The sequence below is a fragment of the Oryctolagus cuniculus genome, chromosome 5, assembly GCF_051225735.1.
Source record: "Oryctolagus cuniculus isolate XC-2025 breed Fujian yellow rabbit chromosome 5, ASM5122573v1, whole genome shotgun sequence".
Taxonomy (NCBI): domain Eukaryota; kingdom Metazoa; phylum Chordata; class Mammalia; order Lagomorpha; family Leporidae; genus Oryctolagus; species Oryctolagus cuniculus.
The window spans coordinates 94,487,288-94,506,520 of record NC_142871.1 but is presented as its reverse complement, the minus strand read 5'-3'; the positions used below and the strand labels follow the sequence as shown (position 1 = coordinate 94,506,520).

General features: G+C 39.9%; 2 pseudogenes; both read right to left on the bottom strand.

Moving 5' to 3' along the window:
* Positions 1-19,233, bottom strand: part of LOC100355870 (WD repeat-containing protein SL1-17-like) — a 36,560-nt pseudogene that overhangs the window by 9,222 nt on the left and 8,105 nt on the right.
* LOC127493289 (U2 spliceosomal RNA) lies at positions 15,388-15,513 on the bottom strand (annotated as a pseudogene).

The following is a 19,233-nucleotide window of genomic DNA, read 5'->3' as shown; positions in this document are numbered from 1 at the left end:
CACTCAAAGGGATAAACCAGCATAGTCAGATATTTTGCATCTGATGTATAACTTGTTACAATTCAGCTCCCAAGAGAAGTTGAAAACTGATGGTGTGACACAAACAGGAAACTCAGGGTCCAGAACACAAAACCTGATAGCTGTGGAACCAAGCAGCTGGTAACAAAGACCACTCTGATGTGTCCATTTTTTCCAAACTTTGGTGACTACCTCTGGACTTGATTAGCATTGCATCGGCACTTCTATTCTGGTCCCACCTGAACACTACTGTTCTGAATGTATAGAACTCTCAGAATTCTCATTCTGAAACTCAGTACCCAATATGATACAATTCAAGGTGGGGCATTTAGGAGATGATTAGGTCATAAATGATCTGCTCTCACAAATGGAACTAGTGCCTCAATAAAGATGCCCACTGCAGTTTGTTTGTCCTTTTTTGCAGCATTAACACACCTATAAAGCAGTAACTATGAGCAAAAGGCCCTCACAAGATACTAAATCTTTTTTTAAAAGATCTATTTATTTATTTGAGAAGCAGAATTACAAAGAGCAGAGGCAGAGAGAGGGAGAGAGGTCTTCCATCCGCTGGTTCACTCCCCAAATGGCCCCAACTGTTGGAACTGTGCGGATCCAAAGCCAGGAGCCAGGAGCTTCTTCCAGGTCTTCCCAGGTCTTGGGCCATATTCTACTGCTTTCTCAGGCCATAGCAGAGAGCTAAATCGGAAGTGGAGCAGCTGGGACTCAAACTGGCACTCATATGGGATGTGGGCACTACAGGCATCAGCTTTACCCTTTAAGACACAGCATCGGCTCCCCAAATCTTGTATTACCTTGATCTTGAGCTTCCGAGCCTCCAAAACTATGAGCCATAAATTCCATTGTTTACAAATTACCTAGTCCAAGGTATTTTTTAGTAAGCTAAATGGTTTAACACATCCACCTTCAACACAGAAGCCAGGTTAAGCCGATAAATCAAGACAAGCCGTGCCTCTGTTCAGAACCCTTCAGGAAATCACAGACATGTGAGTAAAAGCCCAGTGAGTTCCAATAATCTCTTAGTAGAGTTCTTTGGGTCCCCTAAATAAAGAATCATATCATTTGCAAAGAGGGATAGTTTGAGTTCTTCCTTCCCAATTTGTATCCCTTTAATTTCTTTTTCTTGTCTAATAGCTCTGGCTAGAACTTCCAGAACTATATTGAATAGCAGTGGTGAGAGTGGGCCTCCCTGTTTGGTGCCAGATCTCAGTGGAAATGCTTCCAACTTTTCCCCATTCAATAGGATATTGGCTGTAGGTTTTTCATAGATTGCTTTGATTATATTGAGGAATGTTCCTTCCAAACCCAGTTTGCTTAGAATTTTCATCATGAAAGGGTGTAGTATTTTATCAAATGCTTTCTCGGCATCTATTGAGATAATCATATGGTTTTTCTTCTGCAGTCTGTTAATGTGGTGTATCACATTGATTGTTTTGCGCACATTAAACCATCCCTGCATACCAGGGATAAATCCCACTTGGTCTGGGTGGAAAATCTTTCTGATGTGTTGTTGCATTCTATTGGCCAGAAGTTTATTGAGGATTTTTGCGTCTGTGTTCATCAGGTATATTGGTCTGTAATTCTCTTTCAATGCTGCATCTTTTTCCGGCTTAGGAATTAAGGTGATGCTGGCTTCATAGAAAGAATTTGGGAGGATTCCCTCTTTTTCGATTGTTCTGAATAGTTTGAGAAGAATTGGAGTTAGTTCTTCTTTAAATGTCTGGTAGAATTCAGCAGTGAATCCATCTGGTCCTGGGCTTTTCTTTGTTGGGAGGGCCTTTATTACTGTTTCAATTTCTGTCTCTGTTATGGGTCTGTTTAGGTTTTCGATGTCTTCCTTGTTCAATTTAGGTAGGTTGCATGTGTCCAGGAATCTATCCATTTCTGATAGGTTTCCCTGTTTGCTGGCATACAAGTCCTTGTAGTAATTTCTGATGATTCTTTTTATTTCTGTGGTGTATGTTGTTACATTTCCTTTTTCATCTCTGATTTTATTGATTTGGGTCTTTTCTCTTCTCTTTTTAGTTAGTTGGGCCAATGGGGTGTCAATTTTGTTTATTTTTTCAAAAAACCAGCTCCTTGTTTGGCTGATTTTTTGTAATGTTTTTTTGGATTCAATCCTGTTGATTTCTTCTCTGATTTTAATTATTTCTCTTCTCCTACTAGATTTAGGTCTGGTTTTCTGTAGGTTTTCTAGATCCTTGAGGTGACTGAAAGCTCATCTATTTTGTGCCTTTCCAATTTCTTGATGTATTCACCTATTGATATAAACTTTCCTCTCAACACTGCTTTTGCTGCGTCCAATAAGTTTTGGTATGTTGTGCTGTTATCCTCATTTACTTCCAGAAAATTTTTGATTTCTCTTTTAATTTCTTCTATGACCCATTGTTCATTCAAGAGCACATTGTTCAATCTCCATGTGTTTGCGTATGCTCTAGGGATTCCTGAGTTGCTAATTTCCAACTTCATTCCTTTATGGTCTGAGAAACTGCATGGTATGATTCTAATTCTTTTGAATTTGCTGAGACTTGCTTTATGGCCTAGCATGTGGTCAATCCTAGAGAAGGTTCCATGTACTGCTGAGAAGAATGTAAAATCTTTAGCTGTAGGATTGAAAGTTCTGTATATATCTGTTAGATCCATTTGGGCTATAGTGTCGTTTAAATCTACTGTATCCTTGTTGATCTTCTGTCCTGTTGATCTGTCTATTTCTGAGAGTGGAGTATTGAAGTCCCCCAGTACTATTGTATTGGGGTCTAAGTCTCCTTTTAAGTCCCTTAACAAATCTTTTAGATAAACTGGTGCCCTGTAATTGATAATTGTTATATCTTCCTGTTGAATTAACCCCTTAATCATTATATAGTGTCCCTCTTTGTCTCTCTTTTTTTACGGTTTTTGTGGTAAAGTTTATGTTGTCCGATATTAAGATGGCTATGCCCGCTCTTTTTTCATTTCTGTTGGCATGGTATATCTTTTTCCAGCCTTTCACTTTCAGTCTGTATGCATCGTTGTTGGAAAGATGTGTTTCTTGTAAGCAGCAAATAGATGGGTTTTGTTCCTTAAGCCAATCAGCCAATCAGTGTCTTTTAACTGGACAGTTCAGGCCATTAATGTTCAATGTGACTAATGATAAGTGGTAACTTTGCCCTGCCATTTGCCAATGATAAGTTCTAATATATGCTTTGAATTGCCTGTGATCTTTTGCTGTGAGGTTTCCTTCCTTTACCTTCGTTCATATTGATGACTGTGTTTCTGTGTTTCTGTGTGTAACACATCTTTAAGCATCTTTTGCAGGGCTGGACGAGTGGCGACAAATTCTTTCAATTTCTGTTTGCTATGAAAAGTCTTTATTTCACCTTCATTCACAAATGAGAGCTTTGCAGGATATAATATTCTGGGCTGGCAGTTGTTCTCTCTTAGTACCTGGGCTATATCTCGCCATTCCCTCCGAGCTTGTAGGGTTTCTGATGAGAAGTCAGCTGTGAGTCTCATTGGAGATCCTCTGAGAGTAATCTGACGTTTCTCTCTTGCACCTTTTAGGCTCTTTTCTTTATGTTTCACTGTGGAGAGTTTAATTACAACGTGTTGTGGTGAGGATCTCTTTTGGTCGTGTTTATTAGGGGTTCTATGAGCTTCCTGTACTAGGATTTCTCTGTCCTTCTCCAAACCTGGGAAATTTTCTGCTAATATCTCACTAAAAAGGCCTTCTAATCCTTTCTCCCTCTCCATGCCTTCAGGAACTCCTAAAACCCGAATGTTGGTTTTTTTAATAGTATCCTGAAGATTCCCGACAATATGTTTTAGATTTTTAATTCCCTCTTCTTTTCTTTGGTCTGACTGTATCCTTTCCTGTTCTCTGTCTTCTAAGTCTGATATTCTCTCTTCTGCTTCACCCATTCTGTTTGTAAGGCTCTCTAATGTGTTTTTCATTTGATCTATTGAATTCTTCACTTCATTATGATTTCTCGTCACTATCACAGTTTCCTGTTCTACTAGTTTCATTTCATTTTGATTCCTCCTTAATATTTCATTTTCACGACAGAGATTTTCTATCTTGTCCATTAAGGATTTCTGTAGTTGAAGAATTTGTTTTTGAGAACTTGTTAATGTTCTTATCAATTTTTTGAGATCTGCTTCTAACATTCTTCTATCTCATCATCTTCATAATCATGAATTCGAGTGTCTTTTTCATCAATGCACAAAAATCAACAGCCTTTGTATACACAGGCAATGCCATGGCTGAGAAAGAACTTCTAAGATCAATCCCATTCACAATAGCTACAAAAACAATCAAATACATTGGAATAAACTTAACCAAGGACGTTAAAGATCTCTACGATGAAAATTACAAAACCTTAAAGAAAGAAATAGAAGAGGATACCAAGAAATGGAAAAATCTTCCATGCTCATGGATTGGAAGAATCAATATCATCAAAATGTCCATTCTCCCAAAAGCAATTAATAAATTCAATGCAATACCAATCAAGATACCGAAGACCTTCTTCTCAGATCTGGAAAAAAATGGTGCTGAAATTTATAGGGAGGCACAAGAGACCTCGAATAGCTAAAGCAATCTTGTACAACAAAAACAAAGCCGGAGGCATCACAATACCAGATTTCAGTACATACTACAGGGCAGTTGTAATTAAAACAGCATGGTACTGGTACAGAAACAGATGGATAGACCAATGGAACAGAATTGAAACACCAGAAATCAATCCAAACATCTACAGCCAACTTATATTTGATCAAGGAGCTAAAACCAATTCTTGGAGCAAGGACAGTCTATTCAATAAATGGTGCTGGGAAAACTGGATTTCCAGGTGCAGAATCATGAAGCAAGACCCCTACCTTTCACCTTACACAAAAACCCACTCAACATGGATTAAAGACCTAAATCTACGACCTGACACCATCAAGTTATTAGAGAACATTGGAGAAACCCTTCAAGATATTGGCACGGGCAAAGAATTTCTGGAAAAGACCCGGGAGGCACAGGCAGTCAAAGCCAAAATCAACTATTGGGATTGCATCAAATTGAGAAGTTTCTGTACTGCAAAAGAAACAGTCAGGAGAGTGAAGAGACAACTGACAGAATGGGAAAAAATATTTGCAAACTATGCAACAGATAAAGGGTTAATAACCAGAATCTACAAAGAGATCAAGAAACTCCACAAAAACAAAACCAACAACCCACTTAAGAGATGGGCCAAGGACCTCAATAGACACTTTTCAAAAGAGGAAATCCAAATGGCCAACATGCACATGAAAAAATGTTCAAGATCACTAGCCATCAGGGAAATGCAAATCAAAACCACAATGAGGTTCCACCTCACCCCGGTTAGAATGGCTCACATAGACAAATCTACCAACAACAGATGCTGGCGAGGATGTGGGGAAAAAGGGACACTAACCCACTGTTGGTGGGAATGCAAACTGGTCAAGCCACTATGGAAGTCAGTCTGGAGATTCCTCAGAAACCTGAATATAACCCTACCGTTCGACCCAGCCATCCCACTCCTTGGAATTTACCCAAAGGAAATGAAATTGGCAAACAAAAAAGCAGTCTGCACCCTAATGTTTATTGCAGCACAATTCACAATAGCCAAGACCTGGAACCAACCCAAATGCCCATCAACGCTAGACTGGATAAAGAAATTATGGGATATGTACTCTTTAGAATACTATACTCAGTAAGAAACAATGAAATCCAGTCATTTGCAACAAAATGGAGGAATCTGGAACACATCATGCTGAGTGAAATAAGCCAGTCCCAAAGGGACAAATACCGTACATTCTCCCTGATCTGTGACAACTGACTGAACACCAAAAAGGAAACCTGTTGAAGTGAAATGGACACTATGAGAAACGGTGACTTGATCAGCATAGCCCTGACTGTTAATGAACAACTTAATACATTATCCCTCTTAGTAGTTTTTTTTTTTTGTCTGTTCTACTTAATATGACTGGTTTAATTCTGTAATTAATACACAGTTATTCTTAAGTGTTGAAAATTAACTGAAATGTCATCCCTGTTAAACATAAGAGTAGGAATAAGAGAGGGAAGAGATGTACAAATTGGGACATGATCAAGCTGACTTGCTCCAAATGGTGGAGTTAGAAACATACCAGGGTACTCCAATTTAATCCCATCAAAGTGGCATGTACCAATGCCATCTCACTAGTCCAAGTGATCAATTTCCGTTCACAATTGATCATAATGAAAGGACTAAGAGTCAAAGGGAGCACATAAACAAGTCTAGTACCTGCTAATACTAACCAATAGAATAAATAAAGGGGAGAGTGATCCACATGGGAAGCGAGATACTCAGCAGACTCATAGAATGGTGGATGTCCTAAACAGCACTCTGGCCTCAGAATCAGCCCAAAAGGCATTCAGATCTGGCTGAAAAGCCCATGAGAGTATTTCAGGCATGGAAAGCCAAGACACTCTGGCAGGAAAAAAAAAAAAAAAAACCTAAATGAAAGATCTCTGTGAGTGATATCCCAGTGGAAAGAACAGGTCATCAAAGAAGGAGGTACCTTTCTCTGAAGGGAGGAGAGAACCTCCACTTTGACTATGACCTTGTCTGAAGAAGATAAGAGTCGGAGAACTCAAGGGGCTTCCATAGCCTTGGAAACTCATGACTGGTGCATAGGGAGATTACTGATGCCATAAACAGGAGTGTCAATTTGTAAAGTCAACAACAGGAGTCACTGTGCACTTACTCCTCATGTAGGATCTCTGTCCTTAATGTGCTGTACATTGAGATTTAATGCTATAACTAGTACTCAAACAGTATTTTTCACTTTATGTTACTGTGTGGGAGCAAACTGTTGAAATCTTAATGTATGCTAAACTGATCTTCTGTATATAAAGAGAATCGAAAATGAATCTTGATGTGAATGGAAGGGGAGAGGGAGTGGGAAAGGGGAGGGTTGCGGGTGGGAGGGACCTTATGGGTGGGAAGCCATTGTAATCCATAAGCTGTACTTTGGAAATTTATATTCATTAAATAAAAGTTAAAAAAAAAAAAGCCCAGTGAATAAATTGCCTACAAATTGCTCCAGTTCTTTCATTGTCTGACTCCATGTTTTTTACTCACTCGCTCTGCTGTAGCTGCTCTATGCTTCTGACTCTTTTAGAGCCTGCCAGGCATACCTTTAACTCAGGTCTTCTGCACATGTTACGTCCTGCACTTGGAACATCCTAAACAAGTATCCAGGCAACTGAAAACAACTGGAGAAAAGCATCTCACATTCTTTTTTTTTTTTCCAAAAATTTATTTTTTTTTTCTGTGGGGAGCAACTCGGACTAGACTAAGTTACTGGAATTAAGACTTATTCTATGCATCTGCTCTCCCACAATATGGCGCTGGGAGAGAAGAAAACAGCTTCTACACAGCTGCCTCCAGTTCAGCCAATAAACTGTAGGACTTGCTCCTGATTGGAGGAGAGCAGCGTACTCGGCGTGTGGGCAGCCGAGTTAGGATTGGCGGAGGAGGACTATAAAGGAGGAGAGAGACGGCATGCACCAGGAACATCTAAGGGGAATATCTGAAGGAACACCTGTGCAGCCCCTGAGAGAGCCAGCCGGCGGTGTGCCGCTCCCCCGCAGAAGTGGGGAATGTGGCAGGGGGAACCGCCCTTCCACGGAGGTGGAAGGGATGGTAGCCAACCCGGGAAGGACCAGTAGCCAACCCGGGAAGGACCAGCAGCCAACCCGGGAAGGACCAGCAGCCAACCCGGGAAGGACCAGCAGCAAACCCGGGGAGGGCCGAGCAGACGAAAGAACAGCGCAGGGTCCTGTGTCGTTCCTCCATGAAGAGGGGGAGCGACATAATGGTGCCGTGACTCGGATATGAAGCCTAGGCAGGGTTTAGTGTCGTTCCTCCACGAAGAGGGGGAGCGACATTTTTCAAAGGCAGAGTTACACATACAAAAGGAGAAGAAGAAGAGAGAGAGAGAGTGAGACAGAGAAAAAGGGTATTTTCCATCTGCTGATTCACTCTCCAGATGGACTCAACGGCCAGGGCTGGGCCAGCTGAAGCCAGTAGCCAAGAGCTTTGTGTAGTCTCCCACCACAAGGGACCCAAGTACTTAGGCAATCTGCTGTTACTTTCCCAGGTGCAGTAGCAGGGAGCTGGGTCAGAAGAGGGGCAGCTGGAACTTAACCAGCACCCAAATGGGATGTCAGCATCTCGGGCAGTGGTATGGCTTGCTGTGTCACAACACCAGTCTCAACAATCTCACATTCTTCACATCTTTCCACAAGCACTGTGATCTCTCTTAGACCTGTTCAGACCAGCTAATGTAAGTTTGCAAAAATCCTTTGGACGTATATCACTGACTTTCTTCCCTGTTTCATTATTCTTAGTACTTGTCAATTTCTCACATATCACATATGTGGATATCTTCAGAAAGTCATAAAGAATACATATTAATAAAAACATGCATGGATTTCAAAGATTTTTAGCTTCGATACAAAATTTTGTACAACTGCATGTTTCTGTAAATGTCTGGAAGTACCATTGATGTAGGGAGGCAGATAGGATAAAATTGATTAGATTTGTGAACTGGGAGACCACGTCTTCACCATGCCCGCTGTGTGATCTCATGCCCCTATCTGACTCCACTGACTCCACCTGTATGTCTATCTGCCAATCAAGCTACATAACCACTCTGCTTTGGAAGTAGGCAAAAGGCCTAGAACACGGTGGGCCTGGCCCTTCTTTCGCCATTATTGACATTTGTTGCCTTTTGTTGCCCACGCCTTCAGGGCACGTGGCCTTTGGGTTGCCCATGCTCTCCGCCTTCACTTCGCTGCCCGAAATAAGCTGCTAGTAGCTGCTCATAACCAAACACTTGCTGCACATGGCACCTGGTCTGCTCTCTGCCTGGTATGGATTCCAACTTAATTTCTGGGCTTCCCTTTCTCTTCTAGATAGGGCCCTCATGCTTTCCTATGCATTTCTCTCACTGAATAAAAGCTTAAAAAAATTACCATACCATCTGGTCTATTTATGCCAGTATTCAGAATTCTTCTTTGAATTCATGGCAAGAACCCACACAGCTTATTAATTTCAGAAATATTAATAAGCAAATCAGTTTGTTATTTATTTTGTCGTATGTTATTTATTGTCTTATTTCTTATCTGCTTCCATTAGAGTTTAAGACACTAAAGCAAGGGTCCCAGCCTTTTGTTCTTTATCTTATGCTTTATGTTAAACAAGCTAAGCAGTGCCTGACTTATAAAAACCCCAGAACTATGCCTTAATCAAATAAATGAAAGACCATGTTATAGATACCTGAGATATACTTAGGTATGAATAGCTGTACCTGTCCTTGACTCCAAATATGGGGGAAGTTGGTGGATGGACTAAATAAATATCTTAGTTACTTTTACATTTTAAAAGAAGGCGTGGGGACTTTTACCAAAATAATGGTGCTGATGACTCTTAGGTTTCTAGGGGTCCAGACTGAAAATGTCACTCTCCTACAGAGCACAGTACTCTTTCTGGTCACAGAAGAATGGCAAAGATATGTAGCTCCTACAAATCTGAAGAACAGGCATTTTGAGCAATCAACTATCCTCCCTTTTTATCACTCACAATTGAAAATTCAGATAGACAAAATAAAAGAGGATAACTCTTTGTTTCAAACTTCTGCATGGATATTGAAATACCTCTTCTGATTTATTTAAAACATTTGCATTTGGCCAGCGCCATGGCTCAGTAGGCTAATCCTTGCCTGTGGCGCCGGCACCCCGGGGTTCTAGTCCCGGTTGGGGCGCCGGATTTTGTTCCAGTTGCTCCTCTTCCAGTCCAGCTCTCTGCTGTGGCCTGGGAGGGCAGTGGAGGATGGCCCAAGTCCTTGGGCCCTGCACCAGCATGGGAGACCAGGAGGAAGCACCTGGCTCCTGGCTTCGGATTAGCACAGCAACGGCCGTAGCAGCCATTTGGGCGGTGAAGCAATGGAAGGAAGACCTTTCCCTCTGTCTCTCTCTCTCACTGTCTAACTCTGCCTGTCAAAAAAAATTGCATTTGATATTTTAAAAATGTAAAGCTCCTGTTCTAGTTGTCAGTCACTGAACTTCTAACCTTGTATCAGACGTTGTGCTTGGAGTTGGGAAAGATGAGAATGATCTGTCTTCAAGAGTCAGCAGTGCACCTGTGTGCTCATATTCACAATGGAATGACAATAAAGTCTTATCCATTAAATCTACTTTATTATCATAAACTCATTAAAATTGAATGCAAATACTTTGGGATACTTGCAACCAGTAAGAGATTTAGGGGAAAAATAAACCCCTCAGTTTGTTTAAGCATTGTGTTTTCCTACTTTATAATCTCTCTTGATTTTTTTCTTTCCTCAGCCTCAAAGAAACTCCCTCTCCCCAGCTTACTTTTCTAACCTCAAGGATTGCTCTTTAGGTAAACAGAAAATACAAATTTTCTCCAAACCCTAGATTAATTTAATTCATTACAGTAATGGACATCTACCTTGTACACCTGCATGTTTCTTGAAATTTCCTTTCTCTCTTTGCTTATTAATCAAATAAACACTCATCTTTTAACTTTATATTCACATTATTTCATTGAATTATTTCCTGAATTTCCCTGCTTGACAATCATCCAGCTTCTCTATCTGTGCTTTCATACCTTCTGAAATAATTTTTTAAATTTATTAATGTATTTGAAAGGCAGAGTTAAAGAGAGGCAGAGAGAAACAGAGAAGTCTTCCATCTGCTGGTGTACTCCCCAGAAGGCTCCAAAGCCAGGAGCCAGGAGCTTCTTCTGAGTTTCCCACATGATTACAGGGGCCCAAAGACTTGGGCCATCTTTTTCAGCTTTCTCAGGCCATAGGAGAGAGCTGGATGGGAAGTGGAGCAGCCAGGACTTCAATCAGCACCCGTATGGGATGCTGGCACTGTGGGCTGCAGCTTTATCTACTATGCCACAGCGCCAGCCCCACCTTGTGAAATAATTTAACAAGAAGTAGTTGAGTGCTTCCTCTATGGCACCCCACTACAAGAGGCAGAGAATGCAAATTTAAATAAAACAGAAGAAAAAAAATCCCTTCCTGCATGAAACTTGATTCTGAGAATTGGATGTGTGCAATAAATAAATAAATAAAGTAGTGGTAAATTCTACAAAAATAAAGCAGTGGAGTGCTGCAGATCCTTCTCCAGCCTCCCTATTTGTACAGAAGGAAATAAGGAAAGACTAGAGGAGGCTCAGCGGTGATGCCATCTGAGCAGAGTCATGAGTGGAGTGAATCATATAGAACTCTGATGGAAAATCCTTTGAAGCAGCAGGAAGGTGCTTGTGAAGTCACCGAGGCAGGAAAAAGGTTGATTGGCCAAGAACAGCTGGAAGGCCTATGCATTGTGAACAGAGTGCTGGCAATGAGAGCAGCCAGGTCAAAGCATGAGGAATCTTGTGTGCTATGCCTTTATTGGGGTAAGAATGTAGGACTCATTATTTTTAAATTTTTAGTGTGTTTATTGTCATTTTTATTTGAAAGATAGAAAGGGAAGGAGGGTAGGGGGGAAGGAGGGAGGGGGAGAGAGACACAAATACACATAGACAAAAATCTTCTATCTGCTGTTTCACTCCCCAAATGCCTACCAAAACATCCCAGACTGGGACAGGGCGATGTCAGGAGACAGAAACTCAATTTGGACATCTCACATAGGTGGCAAGGATTCATGAACTTGAGCCAACACTTCCACCTCCCAGAGTGCACATTAGCAGGAAGCTGTATCAGAAGTGACTTGAGCAAGAAACCCCTGTATGGGATGTGGGTGTCCTAAATGGTGACTGAATCACTGCGGCAGGTAACTGCCTCAAGTTGAAGGTTTATTTTAAGTGTGACAGGAAGCCAACCAAGTCTGTGTACCTAAGAATTTTGTGATTTAATCTATATTTATAATCCATCTGGCAGATATGTGAATAGACTCTAGGGGCTTAGAATGGAAATGGGGAGACAAGTTGGGAGCATTATAATATTAGTCCTCTAAGGCCAGCGCCATGGCTAACTAGGCTAATCCTCCGCCTTGCGGTGCCAGCACACCGGGTTCTAGTCCCGGTCGGGGCGCCGGATTCTGTCCTGGTTGCCCCTCTTCCAGGCCAGCTCTCTGCTATGGCCCGAGAGTGCAGTGGAGGATGGCCCAAGTGCTTGGGCCCTGTACCCCATGGGAGACCAGGAGAGGTACCTGGCTCCTGCCTTCAGATCAGCGCGGTGTGCTGGCCACAGTGTGCCAGCCGCGGCGGCCATTGGAGGGTGAACCAACGGCAAAGGAAGACCTTTCTCTCTGTCTCTCTCTCTCTCTCTCACTGTCCATTCTGCCTGTCAAAAAAAAAAAAATTAGTCCTCTGGGAGATGGTGGTGACATTTATTTTCTATGTAGGCATTTATGATGTTTTACTATAAATTGCTTAAAGCAGATCTTGATTTATTCATTTGCATTACTGGTATCTAGCAAATGTCTAACATGATAATTCAATACTGTTTAATAAATTCTAAATAAAGAAGAGAAAAGACAGAAGAAATGAACAAAAAAATAATCAAAGGGAGAGCGGAATGGAGAGGATTCTTGAATAAGCAAATAAGAGTGTAAAGGTTCTTGAAGCTAGTAAAAAGACATCCAGATGGGGATACTATGTCTTCCCAAGCAACAATAAGAGTGAGAGAGTGAGAGTGAGGGAGATTGAGAGCAAGAGGGTGGAGGGTTGTTACATTTTCAGTGAAAGACACAAACATGTTTTCACATTTTAAAAAATGAAAATTTCAGAGCCTCCTCATGTGCCAAAATTAAACAAATGTGCATCCATGGAGAAAACTTCATTCTGCAGAAACTGACCAATGATTTTAAGGCTTACAGCAAACAGGATGAAAGATAGGTTTATGTATATGGGAAGTGGGCAATGCTTTTAAACAGGAAAGGATTTTGCTACCTCTGTCTTCTCAGAGGCGAGAGATAAGGGTGGCACTGTGTTCTTTTGGGCTTAAAGAAAATCAGAGTCAGTGAGCAGATGGTTTATTATTCGGGCAAAGTAAAACAAAATAAATCTCTCATCTGAAATCGTTTTTTGGGGAAAAAATTATCACTTTCACAGATGTACTTGAAGTTGGCACAGAAATGAGAACATGTTGAATTTGAATCAATTGCTCTGATTCCTTATGTTTTCTGTTAACTGTTAGTCAAATGCTCTTCTGCTATACTTGGCAAAATAACAATAAAGAATAAACTTTAATCCTAAACAAAATGATTAATCATCCAAGAAGCATTTGTATCAAAATTGTGTGGGAAATGCATTGAACAACATTAATTCAAGCCCTGTCACTAAAATTTAATGTTTAAACAATAAGTTTCACTCACAAACCAATGATTTGATAGGAGAATCAGGAGAAGCAGTCAGGTGTCAGTTTATGTGGCTCATCTGACAGTATTGTAAAATTTAAAAATCATTAATCCATGTATTTCACCTTGCTTAGAAAGATGGTGAAGACATACCGATGAGCAGTCCCAGATGGCTATAGTGTTGCTCAGAAGTTTGGACGAAAACCAGAGCCGAATTCAGGAATAACCTTAATGTGATCATTCAGAAATATCTGAGCATGTGACAGAAATTAGGGAACATTCTGCTTGGAATATCCTTAACTCCTGTCACCTCATATTGCAGTTTTTTTTTACAAAGCCTGTAGGATCTATTTTAATCTTAGGTTATTCATTGGCGATCACAACTCTATTTTTTGAGGCATTCACATGAAAATCGTCAGAGGTCTTCTTAATCCCTATTTATTTCACAGGCTCCATATCTAATTTATCAATAATCCCTGTCAGCTCCTCCTTAAAAATAGACCAAAATCTTCCCACCTTCCTCCAGTGTCTTCATTTTCCCTTGGCGGTGGCAAATGTTTCATCTCCCTGTTTTTCGTCTGCAGTTCCCTCAAGTAACCACAGGAGTGGCTGATATTAAATCACAGGCCCTTCAACATCTACCCTCTTCTCAAATTCCTGCATTGATTTCCCACAAAGTAAAAGACAAAGTCAACAATAAAAAACCGCTGAGATCTGTGTCTTTTCTCCCCCTTACCTTTCTGACCTCATTTCCCATGACTGATTCCTTTAACTAATTCTGCACCAGCAATGCTGGTCTTTTTGCACAAATCAGAAATATTATTGCCTCAGGGCCTTTGCACTTGCTAGTCACAGTTTCTGGAGTGTTCGTCTCCAGAAGTATGACTAACCACTTCTTCCAGATGCTTACTGAAATGAAATGCTCTCAATGAAGTACCCTCTCTAAAACTAGAATATCACATTGCACATAGTTTTTCCTTCCCATGCTATATTTTTCTTTGTAGTACTGTAACAAAATAGACTGTGTATTTTACATTCACATATTTTTTTTTTTTTGACAGGCAGAGTTAGCCAGCGAGAGAGACAGAGAGAAAGGTCTTCCTTTTCTGTTGGTTCACCCCCCAAAATGGCCGCTTCTGCCACTGTGCTGCAGTCGTCCTGGGATCCGAAGCCAGGAGCCAGGTGCATCCTCTTGGTCTTCCATGCGGGTGCAGGGCCCAAGGACTTGGGACATCCTCCACTGCCCTCCCAGGCCACAGCAGAGAGCTAGACTGGAAGAGGAGCAACTGGGACAGAATCCGGCACCCCAACCGGGACTAGAACCTGGTGTGCCGGCGCTGCAGGCGGAGGATTAGCCTACTGAGCCGCGGCGCCGGCCCTACATTCACATCTTAGTTGTCTTTCTCCTCACTAGAGGAGAAGCAACAAGAAGGCAGTGATTTCTATCTGTGTTCACTGCTACATTCCCCAGCAATTACAAGTGTGCCTATCATACACTAAGAATAATAAATGTGCTGAATTAATCCATTTATTAATTTTTGGATTTTTCCTACCTAATGACATTTTATTTATAATTAACAATCCACAAGAGCTTAACTTGGGGCTTCAGTTGGATGAGCATGTGTGCATCAATCTAGGGCCCTTTTGCTCCAGCCATGAAGTGAACATATTCATATAAATTGACTAATAAGAAAAGTGAGAAATTCAGCATCAATAGGAAGAAACATAATGAGTAGGCAGATTCCTAAACCATCAGGCCTTCATTCATGAGCTTTATTGTAACCCAGGTAAACACCAAGAATTAGAGTAGCATGCTCAGCAAAAGTAAGAATTAAGCTTCTATACATGTCTTTTTCTATGTGTTACATGACTGACTCAGTTTCTGCTAATGCATGTTTTTTCAACTGCAACAAAGGAGGTAAACCAAGTATTATATTTTCCTAACCTATACTGTCATGGATCCTTTCAGTATGGACTTCTCTGTTCAATAATACAGCTAACATAAGAAAACTGCGATACTAAAAGGCAATTTAACATGGATATTGGATGTTTTATAGAGTTGTTAAAATAATAAATTACACTTGATCTTAGCCAAAAGGCCGAGAAGCGATTAAAATAATAAATTAATAACACTTGAGAAAGGATGGAACAAAAACTAGGCAATCTCAGCATCAACAATTTCTGGGTCTTCCATCAGATCTCTGCCATTAAATATTACTCACATCCAAGGCCCAAGTTCTCTGCCCTTCAGTCCACACGTGTGAAGGAAACCATGACTGGGGCCAGCATTGTGTTGCAGCAGCTTAAGCTGCTGCCTGCAATGCTAGTATCCCCTGTCAGCACCAGTTTCAATCCCAGCCACTTCTGATCCAGCTCCTTGCAAATGGCCTGGGAAAAGCAGCAGAGGATGGCTCAAGTGTTTGGACCACTGTCACCCATGTGGTAGACCTGGATGAAGCTCCTGGCTCCTGGTGTTGGCCTGGCTTAGCCCTAGCCATTGCAGCCGTCTAGGGAGTGAAACAGTGGATGGAAGATTCTCCCTCTCTCTCTCTCTCTCTCTCTCTAACTCTGACTTTAAAATAAATAAATAAACCTTACAAAAAGGAAAGTATGATTGACTAAGTGTGAAATGAAATTCCACTTCAGGCTTATCAGATATTGTCAGAAATCCAGGGTGCTGGGCTAGTGCTATGGTGTCCATAGACCCACCATTAGAGGTGAAGAAAGATTTCTCCAAAATTGTATACTGAAACTCTATGTCCCAGGAAGTCCATAAACAGGATTTTAGCATTAGGCCCTGTTATGACTTCACACAATGGAGATCATTGCACTCACATGATGTAATTTTTACTCTAATCATAAATATTAAGGTAAATAGCCTTGCTTGATTTCAAATGGAAGGTTAGTTATTGACTTGATCATGTTACATAAGCTTCAAATTGTTATCTGTTTTAGTAACGTTGTTCTTAGTAACTTTCACAACTTAATTTTATAAATTGTCAGTTTTTATGCTTCCTGCATTCTCCTATACATCACAGACCCCATGTTATGTAGAGTCCTCTTCCAGTCCATGAATTTGTCAGAGCAATCAAAATGAAAAATCTTAGACATATAAAATAAATGTTTGTCTTATTGTAATATTTGTCCTTGTTATGTGAGAAGAGTATTTCTTTGGATTAGAAAATTTAAGATTAGTTGTAAGAACATCATTATGATTCTTGTGATTCTTCAATCCTCATCGCCTTACCATCTGTGCAGTATCCAAAAGATTTTAGTCAAATCTGTTTCTAAGTGGATATATATGCATGCTCACATGTGTGCTCGCTTATTTGTTTCCTCACTTACAAACCAACAGGAAAATCTGGGAAGGAGAAATTGCTATTTATTTGACATCTCAAAATGGTATTTACTCTTTACTGAAGGATCAGCATGTTTATCCCTGCATAAAGATCTTGCCCAACTTAGATACCTCTTTGTTGACTTTGGAGCAGATTATGAAATCCCAAAGAGCCCTGGATTCTTGAAAATTCTCTGCCAAATTAAGTTTTACTTGTAAATAATACCGACAATTATTCAAGACTGTTTGTAAAGGAATATTTCTGCTCTTATATCCCTGGATCAGATTTTTTTTCTCTAAAGACAGTGCTTATTCTAGTTTCTTAGTATGTTCCATTAATATTTTCCCCAGATAACATTAGCAGAAATTAAATGGTTCATTGCTTTGGGAAAATTTTACTCTCCACTCAATAGTTTGAATTTAAGGTATTTTTTTTTTCTTTTTTTTCCCCCTGCTTTACTTCCCTTTGAAAAGCTTCAGGCAGAATTTAAACCAGGAATTCAATATACCTAAGTGTTACAGTAATAAGTTAGAAATGGGCTTTCTACAAAATCTTTCCTTAAAATGTATTGCTAAGCAGTGCCCTCTCTTATCCCAATAAATTTAATAAAAAAGTTGAAGTAGTCTTTTCTCAATAGAAGACTTCAAAAAGCTAGACAAATCTTCAGAATAAGTTTTGGGGAAACATGGAATTATACTTGAATGTACACCAAACACCAGTTGCCAATCACTACTTTAAAAATAGTAATAAATAAATATAAATATTAAATACATAATTTAAAATACAAAGAATTTTTTGAAAAAGGAATAATAGAAAGAAATTGTTAATACATTTTGCCATCAAAATTAAAATATAGTCTCTTTTTATTTAAACTCTTGTCTTTCACTTTTTGAGAGACTTAAAATTGTAAGCATTCTTCATGAGAATTACAAAATTAATGAAAAGGATAGAAAGGCTTCTAACTGAAGCAAAAGGCAGTAGTTTGATTTAGCACAGAGAAGAGCCTGAGGGGTTGATTTACTTTCAAAGACAATTGGACAACTGTTCTCTATGCCAATGTCCAAGTGTCCTTCATCGCCACAGAGGGCAAACCTAGAGACAGTGGGCGAAAAATTCCAATTAAAACATGAAAACACATGTTTAAATGTGTTAGACAGTGAATCACAGCACTAAGTTAATATTAGTTCAGGTGGAACCTCAAAAAATCTACCAATTCTCAGAACAATTGTTTTTAAAGATCCCAAGGGATTGCTAATAAACAGCCTAAGCTGAGAATCACTGGTATGAAACAAAAGGATTCTTTAAAACATATTTCATTGGAGCATATTAAAAATTGAGTAAATAACTTATGGATATGGAAAGTATGCCTACCTTTCTCTAAAGATGCTTATTCTTAAGTCTCTATCTCTCTGAGAAGATCTCATATTTGTCCATACTTGTGGATTTAGAAGAGTAAAAGCCGTAATTTTGAATTTAGACATGAAACTGAATTAGTTTTTCCTCCTTTACAAAAGGGATTACTAATTATCAAACCAAACACTGCCATCTACAATGAACAGAAACAGAAGAATCTCTAGGTTAATAACTAGCTATGATTCAGCCATTGTCCTATTCCTTAGCATCATCTTGCTTTTCTTACAATGTCAATACCACCCAGCTCTTACTCCAAAGGACATTACCTTAATTCCACCTCTAGCATGTTAGGTCAAGCCTATATCTTTTCCCCTTGGACATGAGCTGGAATTCACAAAAGAACTACAAGATAATAAGAAATCATTTAAAATACCTACATAAAATTCAGAATTTTGTTTTTGTCACAGTCAGCTTATCTGAAAAGCTTGTTTCAGTTGATCTACTATCTGGACATTTATAAGTTAGTCCTCTAGTATAGCCACAAGTTGCAAGCATATAGCTCATTTTTCTCATTTGTTTTCACCCTGCTAATCTCCATGTGGCAACTTCATGGTCTTGCCATGAGTATTTACCTGATCTGCTTTCTGCTGCTATAAAGGAATACCACATCCTAGATAATTTATAAGCAATACAAATTTACTTGACTCATGACTCTGGAGTCTGGGAAGCCCACAAATATGGCACTGGCATCTGGCAGAGGCCTCCATGCCATGTCCTAACATGATGGAAGAGCAAACAAACACACATGAGACAAAACAGAAAAAAAGTGGGTCCGTTTCATACTTTTTGACAGGAACATGTTTCCCTAGTGACTAATCCATTCCCACAGTAATCGCATCATCTTTTCATGAGGGTGTAACTTAATCAGCTCTTAAAGATTCCTGCTCTTACTTTGCAATTGCAAATAAATTTCAACATACATTTTAGAGGAGATATCCAAATCATAGTAAATGGTTCTTTCTATTTTGCTTTTATCTTTCTGATAACAACCCAGATAAGAAAATTCTGCCCTTTAGTTTTTAGAAGAAAGAACCAGAATAGGAGGAGCAGGAAGAGGAAGAACAAGAGGAAGAGAAGACC